Source organism: Pundamilia nyererei, unplaced genomic scaffold (assembly GCF_000239375.1).
Source record: "Pundamilia nyererei isolate P.nyererei 1_Seehausen unplaced genomic scaffold, PunNye1.0 scaffold00119, whole genome shotgun sequence".
Lineage (NCBI taxonomy): Eukaryota > Metazoa > Chordata > Actinopteri > Cichliformes > Cichlidae > Pundamilia > Pundamilia nyererei.
Window position 1 is genome coordinate 760,357 of NW_005187520.1, and position 18,089 is coordinate 778,445.

The 18,089-nt window shown below is 42.2% G+C and overlaps 1 protein-coding gene across 1 annotated transcript in view; it reads right to left on the reverse strand.

Annotated features, from left to right (window-relative positions):
* The window catches only part of LOC102204797 (thyrotropin-releasing hormone-degrading ectoenzyme), a 266,230-nt gene that overhangs the window by 103,576 nt on the left and 144,565 nt on the right, over positions 1-18,089 (reverse strand). The window lies entirely within an intron of this gene.

The window sequence follows — 18,089 nt, forward strand, 5'->3', positions numbered from 1 at the left end:
TCCTGAACCCTGAGAAAATCAAATACCTGGGTGTCATCAAACGTGCTGCCTCTTTGGCATTGATAGTGGGTACTCATTTTAACCCTTGTGGCTTGAAACTCATAGAGACCGGTCTTGAATTTTTTAAGGCAACTTTTCTACCTTAAAGTCACAATACAAAAGTTGATCTTTTAACATTTTAGGCTTCGGTCTCAGAGGCCTAGATACTCAGTTAAGGTTAGGATGACTCCCTGGCGACCACTGGTTGCTAGTGAAATATCTATACTTCTCCATAAACTGGTGAGTTAGTTAGTTGTCCATTTTGAAGAACATCATTAAACAGAAGTGGTGTCTTATGGAACAAACTATCAGCCACAATGCAGACTCTAGATGCCTTCCCTTCCCCCGAGTCACACGTCACCTCAGGTTAGGTCACATGTGGGTATAGGGCAAGATTTCATATTGGTTTCACTCTTAACCCACAGTGATAGTAATGACCCATAGCTTTTTTCATACTGTGGGCCACTATTGATTATATTACCATATGATCAATAGTGAGCCAACAACCTTCAAAACCACCTCCAAAGAGGATAACCCCCACTAGGGGTTAAATACTTTCAACTTCTTGTCTGTAGAACCGAGGAAGCTTCTTGAACGGGACCCAAAACATCTTCACAAATCTAAAGATGTCCAGTTTTTTTCTAAACTCTGAGACAACCACCAGAATGGAAAATGGACACATTCACCTTCAAAGTACAATTTGCGTGTTTGGAAACGTGTTGATTTCAATGTAAGATGCAACTTTTACTCAGTGTTGGGAAGGTTACTTTTAAAATGTATTCCATTACAGAATACAGAATACATGCCCCAAAATGTATTCTGTAACGTATTCCGTTACGTTACTCAATGACAGTAACGTATTCTGAATACTTTGGATTACTTAATATATTGTGGCGAGTTCAGACAAGGAGGAGACGGAGGTATCGTTTGGTCTTGCTTCCCGTGAGCTAGCCAGGGAGCACAGCCGTTTATTTATACCACAACACACATAGGGCGCCCTCTGACCCCGGAAGGACACACCGTCGCAGCGAGAGGGCGTCACCCGTCACCATGGCAACATACACAAAACATAACTGTACAAGCAGAACCCCGAACAGCCCTGACCCGCTACAATATTATCATGCTTTTTACAATAACGTGAATGTACTATTGCTGTGTGATTTATTACTATTACTGAAGGTCCGCGACTCCGAACTGTAGTAAAGGGACCTCTGACTAATGCTGGGCTCACACTGTGCGATTTTTGGCCCATTTTGAGCCGATTTTTGAGTCGTGCGATCGTTTTGGCGATCGGCCCGATTTTGGCCTTCATCGTGCGTCGTGCATCGTGTAGTATACGTGGGGTAACGAGAAGCGATTGACACCTCACGACCAGCTCCCGATCATCAATCGCTTGGTCGTGAGGGTGTCACCGCAGTTTGCCACACTGCGCACGCGCAAACACAAATGTCAGCGAAAAAGACGGCGTAGCACGGCAGTGCAGCGTGTGATCTGGACACAAGCGATGGAGGCACAACCTGTAGAACCATCCGAGCCCTTTCGATGTGGCCTCACAAAATTATCACGACCACAACAACCGTGAAAATAGTTGGATCGACACTGCTGCTCAATCACAGCTGCCTGACCAATGTTTTTCATTAGCAATTTAGCAAAGTTGATGGTGGTGGTGGTGTGTCTGTGTGAGTGAAAGACGGAGAGGGAGAGCGAGCGACAGAATTTCTGTTATAACCTTCATTTTTATGGACGCACAGTGTGAGCACTCAGGTCGCATCAGAGCATCGGGCCGTATAGTGTGATGGTGACCTATGAACTTCTAACCCCTGCCAGTCAATCATACAGTTTGAGCAGGAGCTGAATCGCGCGACTGAAAAAATCGCACAGTGTAAGCCCAGCATAATACGGCGGGGTCCCTGTCGGCTGGTAGCCGAAAAATAGCTCTACTTTGTTGTGTGGGTCAACTTTTCTTGCAACAGACAGAGAGAGGCGTTGAAAGGCTGCTCCAACGGAACTTGTTGTTTCGGAGGAAAACACGAACACAGTGTACAGTCGAGTCTTAATAGCTTACTTACAACTGGGCTCGTCAGGCACTCTTCTTGGCTGCAGTGGTTGTTATTATATTTACATGCTTCCAGCTCCCGTTTTTGCTCGATGACTGCTCGTACCTTTCCACTCCCCTTTTTCTCCCTCCTAGCGCTCACAGACACATAACGTGTATGGCAGTGCATTCTCCCAGCAGCACGGACTACACTGAACATGATGCTACATTCTTTAGAGCTATGCTTGTAGCTTTCTGCCTGTTAGCTTAGCACAACAACAACAACGAAAAGGCGCTCTCTCACCCAGGAAACACACAGTCGCAGAGAGAGAGAGCGTCGCCCTGTAACCATGGCAACCGTAACGCTGCCGCCTGGAACAACAGAACGTAGCTGTCAAACAAAACCCAAACAGTCCTGACCCGCGACAAAATGAAACAGGAAAGTACCCCAGTGTATTCCATTTATTTCAACAAAGTAACTGTATTCTGAATACCACCTTTTTAAACGGTAACTGTAACGGAATACAGTTACTCATATTTTGTATTCTAAATACGTAACGGCGGTACATGTATTCCGTTACTCCCCAACACTGCTTTTACTTTGATGGCAAGCAGTCTCTCCTTTGATGATGATTTTTCACTTCCCACACTTTTGTGAAAACTGTCTGGTGTGTCTTTGCAGTGTTTCCGTATTTTAGATAAAATAAGGAAAAGTTTAATAGAGCCACTGTAATGGCATGTACTGTGGAAGAAAAGGCGGGGATAATATTTGCAATATGAAAATAAAACAGTCCAAACAAAAAGCAACAATCTGGCTAAAACAGAGAAGCAGGAATGTAAAAACACAGAAAGAATTAAACTGAAGACAAGTGAAACTAATAAGGGTGAAGAGCACAATCATAATCGCAGGAAGAAAGAAACAAGAAAAAGGAGGTAAATGCAGACAAATTCCTCACTTTGTCTACTCTAAGTGGAGAAGAGGAGGTTATTAGAAGAGAGATTAGAGGAGACAACAAACATCTAACAAAATGAAGAATTCATACTGCAGAGCTGTGAAAGCGATGTCGATTAAATGTGACATGTGACACAGATGCATCATCTGTCTGTTCTGTGTTACAGCCTTTTGCTCTACTTTGTTTTCTCTGTCAAACGAACCTAACACTGTTCATGACAAGTTATATATTTACTTTAAATTAATGCTGTGTCAAGAATATATAGCTATGATGAGTATTGAATCCCATATTATCACATCAACAAACAGCGACAGGTAGATAGTTTGACTGATCATCCTCTAACCAATACAAATTATGAAGACACATCGTTTACAGAGTCTTACTTCTTTCATGGTTCTTAAGACTTTTTCCTTATATTTATTTGTGGACCTTCTGTTGCCTTGCATGTCCCTCCTCCTGATGGAGTATGCAGCAGCCAAAAACTGCAGTTACTCGAATGCCCACTAGAGGCCACCTCCAAAAGAGTCGATCTCCATAGACTTCCACGTCAAAATGTTCAAATTTAGAGCAGAAAACACTTGGTTCAAGTTGTGTGTGTGCTTTCATTTTTTAATTTATATTTTTTAATGAAACCCAGGTTTATAATTATGATCATGGTTACTTTCATCAGCACCTGTAGTAAGCACCTGTCACTGAACTGGACCTCTTAACATCTGACTTATGGGTATTGGGTTAAATTTTTGTACTGCTTAGAGGTAACTGTGTTATTATGGTACTATGGTGCGTTACTAATATTGATAGACCTCAGAGTATTCAAACGAAAGTTAATAACTGATCAAATAAATGTCATGGGGAGTTTCAAGATAGTTTCCAACAGGTGATAACTGCTTCTAGAAGGACTCTGACATTTACAGTTCACCAAGACTTTTCCTTCTCATCCACATAGGGTCATTTCTGTCTCAAAAATCACAAGAAAAAAAGCTTCTAAAACACAAATTCTGAAGCTACAAAATGCAGAATCCAGAATGCAATGAGTGACATCACAGCATCTACATCCATCTTTCATATACAGAATATGTAACTATTCCCAGGGATTCTGAGGACAGATTACATTTTTTTTATTTAATTAAAACAATAAAAGATATTTTAATGAAATAAAAGGCTGAATCAATGTTTCCCCGGATTAAAAGCTTCAGGGCGCGCCTTCTGCCTCAGTTTGCACCTTTTTGATGTTGTTCCATCACACGGACAGAAGTCACACTGTCAACAACACTTGAGCAAAACAGGACATCAGTGCTCTTCGGCAGCTGTTGCTCATCACATGATCTGAGGGTTATTGCTGGTGCTCTCACTCGGAGGTAGCAGCACATGCACAGAGGCAAATGTTTGCACACACTCATGTGAAACCTGTTGTCGGAGCAGTTTCAGAGCTAGAAACACTCCTGCTGGGAGCTCTCACACATCCACATGTTCCCACTGATATCTATCTGCTGGGTTTGTTGTGGAGTGTCTGAGTGCCTTCCTCTGTAATCACAGCCCAAAGGACAAGCAACTCAACTTTGGTGGACTGCTTTAAGTGAAGCCAGATTACAGGTGTTTAAGTGTAATCTTATATTATGGTACCCGCAGTGACTTAGTGATATTCGATAAACTCTACAATCTGCAGCACATATTGTAAACAGCTTAAAGGATTACTTTATAAAGGGTTCTTTACCGAGTGGCCCAAATGCAATGTTGATTTAATCGCTGCTGCTCTCAGAGAGGTGTTACCGAGGCATGTGCAAACATTCCTGAGGATGCTTTAATGTCTCCCATGACCTCTTCTGTGCAATCTCCAACACCCTGATGTTGTTTTGAAGTGCTCATGCTAAAGATAAGCAAAGTGTTTTCAACATGTACATGGATGAAGATGTTTCTAATCAAGTACAAGCACCTGGTTATAAATGTCAGAGAGCTGAGGTATGAATACAGATTAGCAATGATGATATTTGGATAGCCTTGGGCACATTCACAAACCGACTCTTAGTGGGTTACTAACGCTGCGTGGGTGTTGCAAAACACGGAAGCTGTCTGTAGATAGTGTTCAGTATCAGCCCGGGGTGTAAAGTTAAGAGATATTTGAGGAAACACGCATAACAGAAGTTAACAGAAAAATAAAGAGGATTTAACGGGAGGCTGTTTGATGATACAATGCAAGTACTGCTTTCTCTTTGATGGATAGATTTATGTGGGAGAAATGGCCGGTTATTTCCATTAAAATGAATCCTTTAAAACGCTGATCTGAGGATTTTTTTTTCCTCTAAAGTAAATCCTAACATCTGCATATTTTCTGTGCTCCTTATCTTTGTTTTATGTATCATCCTACACTCACTCTGGGAAAACAATGGTTGGAGATCACGACGAGGCCAAATATGTTGCAACCATGTACAACAAACAAAGACATTTCTCCACATAGTTAAAAAAATTCTTAACCATGCATTTCAAAATAAAAGAAATATTTTATAACATTAATCACCTTTTTTAAAACCAAGAATTAAAAAAGAATGATGTTAGCTTCTGATTCGGTTATTCTGAGTACTCGTGGTGTACTTCTTCACAACAGCCACTCCTGCAAAAGCAAATAAGCGGCTCCACTGTTCTGTCTGAACGCTGAAGATTTCAGGTTGGGGAAAAACAAATCTAGAAATTTCATGGTATCCAGTTCAGTAGTTAAGACATTTCTATCAGAACTAAAGAGACTCACTGAGTGTTGTTTTGAGTCCATTCCATGTAGCATTCCAAGTATTTTTATAATGTACTTCCCAAACTTTTTTATGTGTTGATATTTTACTTTTTTGGACAGGGGGTTGAGAAAAATTTGTAAAATAAAATGAAGACAAGGTTTGTAGTTTGGTAATGAACTACGAACTGGTAAATGCATCGGTGAATAGGAGATCATAATCTGCTTTGGGTTTTTAGAGGCATGTTGGAGGTCACTGATCTACCAAATCAAAATTTGTGATTTTCAGGCTGCACTGCCTAGTTTCACTGGGATTTTAACAATACTTGGTAAACAACAATATGCCTAAACACTGTCACGAGTCAAAATGAACCTTCAGAAGAAGAAATCAGCCAGCTGTCTTGTTTTTAACTCATGCACACAGCATCACAGCAGAGAGCTGAGCTCAGTCAGTTTGATGTTTGAGTGTGAAAGCAGAACTCTGCAGTTGCTGTCAGTCAGCTCAGCCTGCTAGTTAATCAGGTATGAACACATGTTACGATGCGACTCCTTGGACTGCCGGGTGGCCTCTTTTACCCAGCATGCATCTTCTGGCATCGGGAAGGCAGTCATGAGGACCTGCTGTGTTAACTGTTTTGAGGTAGCTAAATGTCTGTGGAGCCTGAGGGTGTGAAGCGTGCATGCCATATAACTCTATGTGTATCCTCACATGAAATATGAGGAGATACGATGTGAATTAATGTGGAAAAAACTTTATTGTTGTATTTCCACAATAATGATAATAATAACAGAGTGGATCTGGCACCCATGTAACTTTATATCGAAGCCTAATGGACTAAATGTCAAGACTGACTATGTAATGGGTAGGGAGCTGAAACTGTATGTTTTTGAAGTCTCAACGTTACAGCCTCAACATAATTAACAATATTTTTTTTCTTTTGAGCCAGAAGTTCTTGTATTTGGATGAGATGGTAGAGTTATTAGCTCATATTAGACACTAGACTTTCACTCACCAAAACTGCAGCAAAACCTTTTGGATGGGCTGTACAATTAACTCATTCACTGCCAGCCATTGGCAGTGAATGAGTTAAACCCATTGACTCATTCACTGCAATTGACGGCTATAGATGTCAATGGCAGTGAATGAGTTAAGGGCAAGGACACGGCATCAAGGATGCTCCAAATACCTTGCATGGCGCTCTCATGGTGCTCAGCAAGCTGAAGGTGTGAAACACCTTCAATGGACTGAAAAACGCTCTTCTTCTGTAAAAAGGATGGCATGGCTTGAAGAAGACACACAAACCCAACCTCAGGATTCGCAAGATGCTTACTCATAAAATTTAGGCAATGTATATTGTGTTATGTATAGTAAACACAAAGTCTGCATGGTATTTTGCATGAACGTGTGCTAATGGGAGGACCTAAATTGAGGCACAATAATGATCTGAGTTCATGTAAAGCATTGCAAACTGCAAGCAGCCAAGTCAGCACCCACTTGTCAATCAAGTAGCCACATTCAGAACACTGCAGTAATGCAGGTAATGCAACTGTAAGCCTTAAAGCAATATAAATGGGTATATATGGGGATAGGGAAAAATTCACCTTTGATACAGTTGTTATGAAGGTCAAATTGGCTGTTTATATAGAGCAAATGTTAATTTGTTGCAAATTTTAATATAGGAGTCTATGGGGACTGCATCATTGTTGGACTAGACTTCATTGGTCATTAGAGGAACTGTAGTTTCTAACATTTCAGGCTTTCTCTAACTTAAAATAAGAATCGTGACAATTAGAGTGGGCTTTTGATTTTGCCTGAAGGCTTAAAATCAGCTGCCACACATAGAAAATTTACTCTCACACTGCACTCTGTGGTTTTGTCCCAATTTTCCAGCATCGATGAACAAAACAACAGAAGAAAGAAGATCTCTGCTGCTTTCTCACACCAATGGCTGGTGAGGACAGTGAGCAAGTTTGCATGCAGATGTTCTTCATCTGTTCTAATTATCGCTTCTTCACACTAATAAAATTAAGAGAGTAAGAGAGAATTGTTGTCGGAGCTTGCTCACCCATGCTATATATATAAAGCTTTAAACAACCCTATATTGCAGATCAGTTGCACCCATCAAAAACACCTGCTTTGGTTTAAAGTTAGAGGTGTGGATTTTTTTTTACATTGATGATGTGTTTCTGACACCAAGATATTAATAGGAGAAACTGGAAATGTCATGAGGTTTACATGCCTAAACTCCATCAAAGAGAAGTTCTCAGCATCAGGAAAATAAATCAGGAATAAAAATATTATTATATTGCCAATAATGCGAGCAGCAGCTATGTCAATGATTCTAAACTGAACAAAATGATCAAAGAGTTTTCCTACCAAGCAACTTGAATGAAGTTTTTGTAGAAAACAAGGTTTGGTGTGAAAAGCCCTGCTAGCCTTGTCCAGATATAATACATCACATTATATTTTCAGTGTCAGACTGCTCATAGTGTTCACACCTGATCCATCATCCAGCCTGCAGCTGTCACAGTGACAGCAGAGACTGTCTCGGTCAATGTCTGACTGATCAGCTGTGTAGCAGTTTTTAGAAACAGTTTGTAGGTCAGAGACAGCGCTCTCTGCTACAAGTAAGTAAACTACCTAAACTCACATTGATCAGCATGGCAGCATGACTTTTTTTTTCTACCCAAACTATTTTCCCTTTTAAAAAGTTTTTCAGAGAAAAAAACCTGAAGAATGTGTAAAAAGTGGATAATATCTCTATCTTTATCTGCTTCTATCAGGCTCATCTAGTTGCTGGAATGGAAGCAAGACAGGAAGTCAAGTTAATTACATATTAGAGAAAGTGGTCTCCACTATGTAATCTACTTTGATTTGACAGACAAGCATCTGCAGGGTTTACAGGGAACAGCTTGAAAAAGAGCAAATATCCAGTTCTGCCTAGAAATCTGACCTCAGTGTACCACCTTCATATGGCTGCTTCCAGCAGGATAATGCACCACAAATGTCACAAAGCTCACAGCAATGAGTTTACTGTACTCAAATGGCCTTCACAGTCACCAGATCTCAATCTAAGAGAGCAGCTTTGAGATGTGGTGGAACGGGAGTTTTATATAATGGATGTGAAGCCGACACATCTTCAGCAACTGTGTGATGCTATCATGTCACCATGGACCGAATTCTCTGAGGAAAGTTTCCAGCTCCTGATTCTGCTTCATGAATAATCAATGCATCTCTGAAGGCAAAATGATATTTAACCCGGTACTAGTAAGGTGGACCTAATAAAGTGTCTGGTGAGCGTATACCAGTCAGTGCCCCAAAATTGAGCTTTATTTGTCCTAGAGAAAACATAATGACATACTGCTGAAATCAAGTGTATCAGTGATGATGAGTGTGTTTACATGAGCTTGCAGTCGTCTGTTTGGTTAAAACCAGTTTCAAACTGGTACAGTTGCTGTGGTCAGCCAAAAACAACTAGGAGGAGGCGGAGCATAGCAGGTGGGCTACAACTGCCAGCTAAAGGAAAGCGCTATGAAATATACATGTTACCATGGAAACAAAATTTCCACAGCCAGCACCCAATCCCAATGCTCGAGCCAGTTTTCCAAGGCTGGATGTAATTGGCTGACAGCTCATTATCCACATGACTGAGGCTCAGACAGCAGAACTGGTTGGCTGGTGGAGGGAAATGGAAATGTGATTGGTTTGACTAAAGGGGGGAAATGCAATTGAGGCCATTTGGTTTAAAGTAGAAGATGCAAATGAGACACGATGCTCAATAGACATTTGAATTCAAATAGAAGGAATTAATTCATTTTACCACAGATTACAACCTTTATGAGGTTCCCGTGTCCCAAACAACTGTCTCCTGCTCACCCTCACACACAAACACACACACACAGGCATACATTAACTATAACCTAAATTACATTCCTTCACACCCTGCATCACTCTGCATGCATTGCTTACTCCAGTGTTTCACCTGGATTCTCCCTGTGGCTGCAGCCTCCCTTTTATTATCCAGCTCATTTTTGTCAGCGATGCATGACAAATAAACCATAGCACAGAGGTCCCCAACCTTTTTGGCGCCACGGACCGGTTTATGCCCGGCAATATTTTCACGGACCGGCCTTTAAGGTGTCGCGGATAAATACAACAAAATAAAACTAGTACTGGTACCGAAAAAGAGAAGATTTATTCATAACACAAGTGAAAAGACTCAGGAAAACTGAGTTAACGATAAAAACGATAACAAAATAACGCTGAAAACTGATAAAAACCCTGAAAACTATACATTTCACACCTGAGCCTCAACTCTCGCGGCCCGGTACCAAATGACTCACGGACCGGTACCGGTCCGAGGCCCGGGGGTTGGGGACCGCTGCCATAGCACACATAATTATGTATTTTTCTCACCTTAAAGGGCAACTTTAATACCAGCTTCAGATGGAAGTTCAAGATAAAGGGGTTCCTCAAGTCAGAGAAATAAACCATTATGATGTCATCAGGGTTTTACAGTATGTAATATACAAAGAATACATGGAGCACTTTTTCCAGCAGTTTGTAACAAGTAAAAAACTAAATTTTATGCAATTAAATTAGTGTAAAAAAAAAACCCACAAGGAAATGAGAAGAAAGTATATAATGTAATGCATATACACAGCCAAAACAGAGGCAAAAAAATCTCATGCATTACATTTTCTCTTAAATATAAAATAATTAAAAACATTAGAAATAGCCAAGAACCATGTGCAGCCAAATACAAACACAACAACTGTCCTGAGAACCCATTAGCAGCAGAAAAATCGAGTTAATAAGCAAAAAAGCAATGGCCAACAATGAACCAAACACTGAGTCAACTAAATGTTAAACAGCAGAAGATCCTTCTCCATGGGCACATGCAAATTTCATCTTTCAACTTTTCTGTTCCTTCACCTTCTCCTGAGACTTTTCAGCCCGTCAGAGTTGGGTCTGCTGTCAATTTGTATTGAAATAAGTCATTATCTCACCAGAACGTTAGCGACTTACTGTTAACACTGATGAAGGCCTATAGCCCACAGGCATCCACAGTGGCATTTTTATAAAATGTGAAACTCTACAGGCATTAATTGCTTTGCGCCACCTTTTTTTCTACTTATTCTTACATTTTGGAGGTTGTGTGCTGAGCTGAAGCACACACCTGTTGTCGTTCTGTGGACCGAGTGTCTCATGTTACCACTCCCATGTTCTTTCCAAGCGCTGGCACTTTGACACACTTCTGGTGTAAACGCATAAAACGCATGAGCAGGATTTTTATGTGAGACCCTGTGGGTTTTCCAGGGGATCAAATTAGTGATGAAGTGTGTTGCTGTTCTGATGGATGCAAAAGCGATTTTCCAACAATAACCCACCATTTCTTTCCATTGTCTTCCAAACTGCCTGGGTTCCTCAGGAGGGTTAACAATCAATTTTCAAGATTCCAAGCAGCAGTTTCCTGCTGTGTTTGACAAGTCTGAGGCACAGGCAATTTGGCTATAACTGGCTGCATTAGGAAACACCGGACCCAAACACTATCCATGTTCAGGCCTGCCATCAGATATAAGCACAGCTTCTAAAATTATATTTTCCTCCTTAAATTGTCTTTCCACAAGGAGTGTGGAAAACAGCAAATAAAGAGGGGTTCTTGTATAAGAAAATAATTGACAGTGTGGGGGCTGAAACGCTGTTTTCTAATAATTACTAAAAATAAATTCCTCCTGAATTATATTCACTCGGAGTCCAGGAAGCGACATGTGAGCCTGGGGGAAGATGTTAGGCTTAGGGTACTAAAACATTTAGGGAATAAAGGCAGTCAGATAGTGGAAATTTTATTGCCTGAAGTCAGAGAAGACCTTTTAAATATTTAGCCGAAGCCACAATCTTTAACATCACGGTTCGGTTTGTGGTGCCCAGAAAAAACTCTAAAAGTAAAACTTGGGATGTGGGTATGCTCCACTCTGTGTCTGGGTTGGTTGGCAGTGAAATAAACCACAATCAAAGGCTGCAGTCCTACATCTTTATCATCTTTATCTGCTGACAGTTTGACTCCAAAAATTTTTGGCATTTATTGACCAACAATGAAAACTACTGACACTTTTGTGCCACCCCAACAGTTTGACTCCCCCCTGTGACTCAGAGTTAAATACATGGGCTTTGTCTGTAAAGGTTCTCATTCAACCAGGTCATCGTAGTCTAAGGAGCTTGGAAAGAAAAGCGTCTGGACTTCTTTAAGTTCCTTGACGACATCTCACTTCTCACCCGTGAAGAGTCACAGATTTCTTTTAAGCCCTTTTGGGAGTGTCCCTATGAGGGTCGTGGGCTCACTATTGATCCTCTACCTAATCACATAACCCAAGGTGTGAAAACGAGTGTAGGTCACAATCACCCAAGGCTTCGGGTGAACCCATTGTGATACTTAGCCCAACCGATCATGTGACTTATTGAGGTCAAATGTACCAAGATGTGAGTAGGCACTAAAGTGTCTAGGAAGGAATCTCAAAACTGGATTATAGATGGCAGACAATTGGTGTCGTAAGCCATACCCTCTGTTCAAAGATGGTCATTCACACCATCTGGACATAGACGGCTTCTTTCACTCCTCTTTCAAACCATCTGTCTGTTAGGAAAGCATCTGGACTCTATCCAAAATCTGGGACCCTCCACCAATTGCTCTTAGAACTGAGAGGTGAAACGTCTTCAAGAAACTTAAGTCCAGATGCTTTTCTTTTCAAGCTCCTTAGAATACCTCAGCTTTCCAGTTTTTAGGACTGAAGAAGCCTGCAATAAAAGGTGCATTTAAAATGTTTCACAAACACAATTAAGTATAAAAAAATAAGTTCTGATTTTAATTGGTTGGCCTCCTTGCCAACTTGGACTGCGTTCATTGCAGCTGCTGCCTGAGGATCACTGCCTGAAAGCAACACTTACCACACACAAGTGTTAATGTAGTTGTAGTTTTACCATGGACCTGCACCCTCTTATGTCCACAGGAGTTTGCTCAAATCAGAAAGTTGGTCACAGTTCTTGAAGAATCAGGGTCTTCTACAGCCACAATGCCTGTGGTTGCTGAATAGTACTTCAGCAAGTTGTCTTATATGTTTATTCACTCTTTCCTAACTTCAAAGACCGATAAATCCTTTCAATCCTCGTCTTTGAACTGTGTGAGTAACCTGGGGCACCCAGTGAAAAATCAATTAAAGCCAATGACAAGGAGAACATGCCAACTTCACACAGAAAGCCCCCAGACAAGCAGCAGGATTACCCCAGAAACCTTTTGCTATAAAAACCACCACTTCACTATGTTTAGCGACAAATCATTAATTAATAAAGACATGTTAGCCATTCATAGACCACAAGTTCCAAAACCAGCATGAGAAGGTGCTGGGAGAAAAGAAGAGCACTGTTTTTCAGCACATAGTATCACTAACAGTGACATGAGGGTGCAATACCTATGTGAGGAAGTAAAGAAAGGAACGGTAAAAATGAAAGACGTCACATTAAATGTGCAAATGTTTTCTAAATGAATCTGTCATCGCTAATGTTTCTCATGAAGAAGCGTTTTTAGAGTTGAACTGGTGAAAAGGTCTAGTGTTTCCTCCCCCTGTGGTGGGATGACCCCGGTAACATTTTAATGAAGAACTCTTATGGAAGTTATTCATGGAGTATTTCTTTTCACTGCTACTTTTACTTGATTTATGAATCTGACTATTTTTTTCTGCTTCAGCTGTCATGTCTCACTGCCTTGCTTTGCGCAGGGTCACACATTCTCAGGCATGATCCCAGCGTTTGTCTCATCCCCTGCCTCCACCACACAGACATCACAGATAAAAGCTACACACTCTTCCACTCTTATTTTGTCTCTGTGTTTCCTTACTTCCTCTCATTCGGCCTCCCTCTCTTACTTTCTGCAGTCGAGCTCCACTTGTCCACCAATTATCTTTAGCTCGTTCAGATAAGAGCTGCTCCATATTCAACAGACACAAGAGGAGGGAACTCGAGGAGAGACTTTGAATGTTAAACGCCTTCACAGCCACCAGACAACCTGCAGCCACAGAGCGAGACACAACTCCACTGCACACAAATAAACAACCACAGCAAGTGTTGCTGGAGGCTGAAATGTTCATTACACTCCATAAAATGAAAGTCCTGTACAGAATAAATATCACACTGATGGTGTTGCTGTTCTTCGAAGGCAAGCTGAAAGGTTGTCCTGAGGCTGTTACTAAAGGAAAGATCATTAAAATAACAGGCTCATCAGAAGGACAGCAGGGATGCTCAGTTAATTGTAGTTTAGCAGTTTACTGAAATATATTCTAGTCATATGGTGAAGACGTTTAAAGATCTTCAGTGTTAATTTCAGATTATTCACATCGCAGTGAGGATTTACAGTTCTTTACTCTCGAGGCACTTTTTAAAAAATATATAATTGAACAGCTGATGAAAGCTGTCGCACGGACAGGTGATGTTGTTTCCAGTTCTTCATCAGTTACAAAGTTGAAAGGTGTGGGGTTGATTCAAAGGGTCGCATTTTCATTTGGAAGCCATGGCCTCTGATTCCACAGCGTTCAATCAAACAAACTCCCAGTACAGTGAATCATACTTAGGAAAGAAAAAACACAACTGATCCTTAGAGGAGTCACCACGAATGTTAAACCATCTATAAGACCAAGAACATCTAAAAAAACATCTGCACACTTCTGAAACGTCATTCTTTGAAAGGATGAAACTACCTGTAACTAAATGACAAGACAGAACTAGGAAGGAGGCTTGAAATGGCTCATATGCCAACAAACTCGACACAACCTGTGAAATAATGAAGCAAGGGGATGGGTGCTTTATAATGGCACCCAGTCACTTTTGGTTTTGGATGATGTGACAAAAGAAAAAGGCAGCAAAATAAATTCTGAAGAGCTTAGAGATCCTGGAGTTTATCTAAGGTGAAGAAAGAGATTATTTTAAAATGATGTAAACAGCCTCCTCCAAGGATATCGTCCTCTAATAGACTAGAACTTAAAAAAGAAATATCATGAAACTTCAAGAAAAATGTCAAATCAAATCAGAACTATTTTCATTTTCTCAGACTTGATGGGAACCCCAGCAGCTCCTCCACTCTTTGGCACCCCAGGAGGTCACACATTCATTGCTTAGTTTCAGTGATGTTTATTGATAATAGAGCAAAATCTGCTGGATAGATTCAGCCAAAAATTACAAAGTAGAGTGTACAGCTCTTCATATTACAAACGGGCACTGACCCAAAAACAGGAATAAGATCAAGATGAATTTTACTGTTGGACCGACAGTGACACATAGATCTAATTTACTCTGAATTTGAATATAATTCAAGTGACAAGTCGCTTTCTTATAGACTTCCTATGGCAACCGGGGGGCTCGTCCCCTGCTGGCTGTAAAAAAGCCACCTCGCTTGAACAAAACTCACCTGGAGCTTAGATTTAGAGTTAGCTTCACAAAGTGGTCAGACAATTGAGAACTGAGCAGCGAAGCTCCTTGCACTGCTGTGCATAAAACCTAATTAAGCCATGGAGTCCGAGTTAACACATTAATAAAACAAAACTTGCACAGCACCTGCCAGCTTTAAAGGCTAAGCTGTCAGCACACCAGGTCTTTGGATCATAGCAAGTATATTGGATTGAATACATGTACTATTATACACCCATCCATCCATCCATCCATCCATTTTCATCCGCTTTGTCCGGGTCGCAGGGGCAGCAGCCTAAGCAAAGAGGCCCAGACCTCCCTCTCCCCAGCCACCTCCTCCAGCTTATCCAGGGAAATACCAAGGCGTTCCCAGGCCAGCCGAGAGATATAATCTCTCCAGCGTGTCCTGGGTCTGCCCCGGGGCCTCCTCCCGGTGGGACATGCCTGGAACACCTCACCCAGGAGGCGCCCAGGGGGCATCCTTGTCAGATGCTCGAACCACCTCAGCTGGCTCCTTTCGATGTGGAGCAGCAGCTGCTCTACTCTGAGCCCCTCCCGGATGGCCGAACTTCTCACCCTATCTCTAAGGGAGAGGCCAGCCACCCTTCGGAGGAAGCTCATTTCTGCCGCTTGTATCCGCGATCTCGTTCTTTCGGTCACTACCCACAGCTCGTGGCCATAGGTGAGGGTAGGGACGTAGATCGACCGGTAAATTGAGAGCTTCGCTTTTACACTCAGCTCCCTCTTCACCACGACGGACCGGTGCAGCGTCCGCATTACTGCAGCTGCAGCCCCAATCCGTCTGTCGATCTCTGGCTCCCTTCTCCCATCACTCACGAACAAGACCCCGAGATACTTGAACTCCTCCACTTGGGGCAGGAACTCATCCCCGACCCGGAGTGGGCACTCCACCCTTTTCCGGCTGAGAACCATGGCCTCAGATTTGGAGGTGCTGATCCTCATTCCCGCTGCTTCACACTCGGCTGCGAACCGCTCCAGTGCGAGCTGGAGGCCCTCACCCGATGAAGCCAACAGAAATCAGAGATGAGATTCTGAGGCCACCAAAGCGAAAGCCCTCCGCCACTTGGCTGCGCCTAGAAATCCTGTCCATAAAAATTATGAACAGAACCGGAGACAAAGGGCAGCCCTGGCGGAGCCCATCACCCACCGGGAACGAGTCCGACTTATTGCCGGCAATGCGAACCAAGCTCTTGCAACGGTTGTATAGGGATCGAATGGCCCGTATGGGCCAGACACCCCATATTCCCGCAACACCTCCCACAGGACACCCCGAGGGACACGGTCAAATACCTTCTCCAAGTCCACAAAACACATGTAGACTGGTTGGGCAAACTCCCATGCACCCTCAAGTATCCTGGAGAGGATAAAGAGCTGGTCCAGTGTTCCGCAACCAGGACGAAAACCGCATTGTTCCTCCTGTATCCGAGGTTCGACTAACAGACGAACTCTCCTTTCCAGCACCCTGGCATAGACTTTCCCAGGGAGGCTGAGGAGTGTGATCCCCCTGTAGTTGGAACACACCCTCCGGTCCTATTATACACACTGTGTATATTCTGCATGTAAGGAAAATCTATGAAAATCTAACATACAGAAAAGGTGAATAACAATGTGTCACTTTGATATCGCCCTGGTTTATTAGATGCGCACACTAAGACTGGCTGATTTTCACAGCATAGTCATCCTTGCGCTTGAGAGTCTAACTAGTTGCAGAAAGAAAGAAAGAAAGAAAGTGTACTTTATTGGTCCCCGTGGGGAAAATCCCTCTCTGCATTTAACCCATTCACTCAGTGAAGCAGTGGGCAGCCATTGGGAGCCCGGGGAGCAGTGTGTAGGGACGGTACCTTGCTCAGGGGTACCTCAGGGTAGCTGTTCAGGGGAATCGAACCCCCGACCTTCGAAGTTTCACCTGACTCATTTCTACAACTGACAGGACATTTAAAGTCTAAAATGTAGATAATGTAGAAATACTCTGATTAGGTCTTGGCTCAGTGAAAAGTGTTCATTAGCCTAAAGCAACAAGCACTGCATCACTCTGTGCAGTGTGACACAGACACAGAGTGATGCAAACTGAGGTGACCGTGAAGATGTCGAGTCCTGACACAGACTCTGAATATCTTTCTGCTGCTCTGCACGAGTGGAAAATCTCTCTGTGTTTGTGTGTATGTAGAGGAGACTCGGAGGACAGTGGCCATCAGATCGCTGGGGGGCCAGGTGATTGGCTTGGCTTTCTGCCAGTCAAGCCAATCAGAGGACTTCATTTCCCCGCAGCGATAAAACATTTTACATTCAAGCAGAGTCGACCTTTAAAGCGTCACACACCTGGAAAAGTATAATTACAAAGTATAATTAATGGAGATTGTGTTGCTGCAGAGACTTTCTGTTTACACTGTAAATTGGGCTCAGATGATAGATGTAATTACATTTATTAATTGCTTTTTGTTGTCTAGTCTCTCTTTGTTCCTGTCAGTCGTGTTGTCAAAGTCACCTGAATGGCACCGCTGTTGTATAATCCTCCTTCAGTGTTGAAAATATCACCTTCTGGCCCCTCAGAGAAATGAGATGGATAAAAGGGATTTTATCTCCTCGGATTTCCATCTCTGTACCCTGCCTTAAACAGATAACAATGGAGGATTACTGCATCTATATGTTTTTATACATCTGTGAAAACAACAAAACCCCCAGAAATCACTGAGAGATGGTGGAAGATGACAAAAAGACGAAGCATTTTGAAATTATCAGAAATTTAAGTTAACCATGGGGCATATGGGAAAGCTGATAGTGGTCTGGGATGTGGCACAATTAACAAGCTACACAGCAAATTCAAAAGTGTTAAATGTTTTGGTGTTAATAGTCTTCTTGCAAAAGTAG